The sequence below is a fragment of the Diospyros lotus genome, chromosome 1 (genome assembly GCF_014633365.1).
Source record: "Diospyros lotus cultivar Yz01 chromosome 1, ASM1463336v1, whole genome shotgun sequence".
Taxonomy (NCBI): domain Eukaryota; kingdom Viridiplantae; phylum Streptophyta; class Magnoliopsida; order Ericales; family Ebenaceae; genus Diospyros; species Diospyros lotus.
In genome coordinates, this window is record NC_068338.1 from 8,926,766 (window position 1) to 8,930,199 (window position 3,434).

At 44.3% G+C, this 3,434-nt stretch overlaps 1 non-coding gene across 1 annotated transcript; it reads left to right on the forward strand.

Annotated features, from left to right (window-relative positions):
• Positions 1-2,841: 2,841 nt before the first annotated feature.
• LOC127793629 (small nucleolar RNA R71) lies at positions 2,842-2,949 on the forward strand. Its single transcript, XR_008021467.1, has one exon. It is a non-coding gene; the product is annotated as a small nucleolar RNA R71 (small nucleolar RNA).
• Positions 2,950-3,434: the final 485 nt, after the last annotated feature.

Below are 3,434 nucleotides of genomic sequence, written 5' to 3' on the forward strand. Positions count from 1 at the left end.
AAAACAAGGTTCTTTTCAATGCATCTCTCTAGGACTCTACCCAAGCTAACCAAGCAATCATCAAAAGAAGTGCCATAAACTGAAAAATCATCCATGAACACTTCCATGCAATGCTCTAGAAAATCTGAAAATATACTTACCATGCATCGCTGAAAGGTACCTGGAGCATTACATAGACCGAAAGGCATTCTCCTATAAGCGAATGTGCCAAAGGGGCAGGTGAAGGTGGTCTTCTCTTGATCCTCTGGGGCTATGCAAATCTGAAAGTATCCAGAGAAACCGTCAAGGAAACAATAGTGTGACTTACCAGCCAACCTCTCCAACATCTGATCAATGAATGGGAGGGGAAAATGGTCCTTTCTAGTTGCTTGGTTTAGCTTTCTATAATCAATGCAGACTCTCCAGCTGTTCTGCACTCTCATGGGGATAAGCTCATTCTGCTCATTTGGGACCACCGTGATGCCCATCTTTTTTGGAACAACCTGCACGGGACTCACCCACTTGCTGTCAGAAATAGGGTAAATAATGCCGGCTGCAAGTAATTTACTTACCTCCTGTTTTACCACATCAAGAATGGTTGGGTTAAGTCTTCTTTGAGGCTGCCTTGCTGGTTTTGCTCCTTCCTCCAACAAGATACGGTGCATGCAAACAGATGGGCTGATTCCAGTTATGTCCGCTAAAGTCCACCCAATTGCTTTCTTATTATTTTTCAGCACATCCAGCAACTTTCTCTCTTGGTCAGGCTGCAAGTTGTTTGCAATGATGACTGGCAGCTTCTCATCTTTCTCCAAGAATGCATATTTGAGGTGCTGAGGCAAGGGCTTGCGCTGAATGGTGGGTGGCTGCTACAAAGAGGGGGCTGACCTGCTTTGCTCTAACTCAATGGCAGCAAGGTTAGTAGAAACAATATCCTCTATAGGGAAACCATGAAGATCAGGATGTGCATGCTCAATTTCAACTTCAGAATGATGGTTATCTAGAAATGCAGCAATCTCATAACATGCATCACATGGATAACTCTCATTACTACAATCAGGACAGATGAAGGAATCTGGAAGGTCATGAATTGTGGGGAATGCATCAATCAAATCACAAGACTTAATGCATGCTTCATCGACCAACAATTGAATCAAGTTAACTTGCAAAATGGAATGATCTTCAGAGGGACATTTCATGGCATCAAGTATGTTAAAATGAATGGTGCTACCAGCAAATTCCATGGAAAGTGTACCCTCATGCACATTGATGATAGTCCTTGCAATTTTTAAAAATGGTCTACCTAGGATGAGAGGTGCATGCTCATGTGTGTTATCATCTTCCATATTTAAAACATAAAAATCAGCAGGGAAGATGCAATCCTTAACCTTAACCAGGACATCCTCCAAGACTCCAGATGGGTAGGCTGTGCTTCTGTTGGCTAGCTGGACAACCACCCCTGTTGGCTTCAAAGGACCACACTGCAATGAAGCATATATAGAGTTAGGCATAACATTAATGGATGCACCTAAATCTAGTAAAGCATTGTTAAATTGCATGTCTCCTATAGTACAAGGAATGGAAAATGTCCCTGGATCTTTGCACTTCCTTGGCATGGCAGGTTGTATGAGAGCTGAGACATTCCTCCTAAGGTTGACCTTCTCATTCCCCTTAAGCTTCCTCTTGTGAGTACACAAATCTTTGAGAAATTTTGCATACTTGGGGATCTGTCTGATGGCTTCAAGGAGGGGGATGTTGACTTCAACTTTCTGGAATGTTTCCATAATCTCTTTATCCAATTCGGCCTCTGCTCTTTTCTTGTTTTGTGTTGCTCGATGTGGGAATGGAAGGGGCTGGATGTTGGAAGACTCTCCTTGTTCTTGATAGCTGGAGTTTGGCTGCTTGGCTTCTTGGACTGAGGAGGGTTGCTGCTCTTTGCTACCCTCTACATTCTGCTCCTCTACATACTGCTCCATGTTTGGGATGATCACTTCTTTCCCACTTCGAAGCATGATGGCACTAACATTACCTCTTGGATTGGCAACTGGTTGTGAAGGAAGCTGCCCCGAACCTTGACTCCTTAACTCATTGATGTTTGTGGCTAGCTGGCCTATTTGGGTCTCCAAATTTTGAATGGTGGTTTCTGTTCTCTGTTGGAATTGGAGTGTGTTGGCTGCTAGTTGCTTGACAAGATCATCCAAGCTAGGTTCTGACTTGGGTAATGGTGGTGCTTGTTGCATGGCTTGGTTCTGCCTTGGTGGTGGAGCATGGTTGCTTGAAATTGAAGGATGAAACCTCTGCTGAAATGGTTGATTCTGGTATGGCTGCTGTTGGTGCACATGTTGATTGGAAGGGCCGCCATATCTGAGGTTCGGATGGTCTCTCCAACCTGGATTGTAGGTGGCTGAGTATGGGTCATACTTGTGTTGTGGTTGCTGCTGGAAAGGTGGATTGTGCTGCTGGAATGGTCTACCAGGGAAGATGCCAGCAACAGATTCATTATTTTCTTGCAACTGTGGGCATTGGTCTGTTGTATGGGATGGCAAGGAGCAAATGCCACAAAGCTGCTGCTGGGGTTGCTTTCTCTCTAATGCCAACTGCCTGACCATAGAAGCTAATTCCTCAAGCTTGTTTTCCATCCTCTGCTGGTCCATAGTGGCAGCCACATTGACTTCATTGATGGCTTTTGTAGGAGTGTTAATTCTGGTGCCAAACTGCTGGGCATTTTGTGCCATCTTTGAGATCAGCTCTTGTGTAGCTGCTGGGGTCTTCTCTGCCAAGGCTCCTCCACTTGCAGCATCTACCAAGTACCTGTCCATGGGGATTAGACCTTCATAGAAATATTGAACTAGGAGTTGGTCACTTATCTGATGGTGAGGACAGCTGGAACACAACTTCTTGAATCTCTCCCAGTACTCATGTAGAGTCTCACCACTTATCTGCCTTATACCACAAATTTCTTTCCTTATGGATGCTGTTCTAGAGGCTGGGAAGAATTTTTCCAGGAAGATCCTTTTCAATCCATCCCAGCTGGTAATGGCAGCTGGTGGCAGGTAGTAGAGCCAATCCTTGGCGGATCCATCAAGTGAGAATGGGAAGGCTCTCAGCTTGATTTGCTCTTCATCTACTCCTTGTGGCCGCATGGTTGAGCAAACAACATGAAACTCTTTAAGATGCTTGTGTGGATCCTCTCCTGCAAGACCATGAAACTTGGGCAACAAATGGATCAGTTTAGATTTGAGTTCAAAGTTAGCATCCAACTGTGGGTATTGAATACATAGGGGCTGATAATGCACATCAGGTGCAGCCAGCTCTCTAATGGTTCTACCATCCAAATGACCATGATTACCATTATTTCCATTACCATTATTGCCATTATTGCCATTATTGCCATTGCCATTACCATTACCATTATTGCCATTATTGCCATTATTGCCATTATTGCCATTGCCATTACC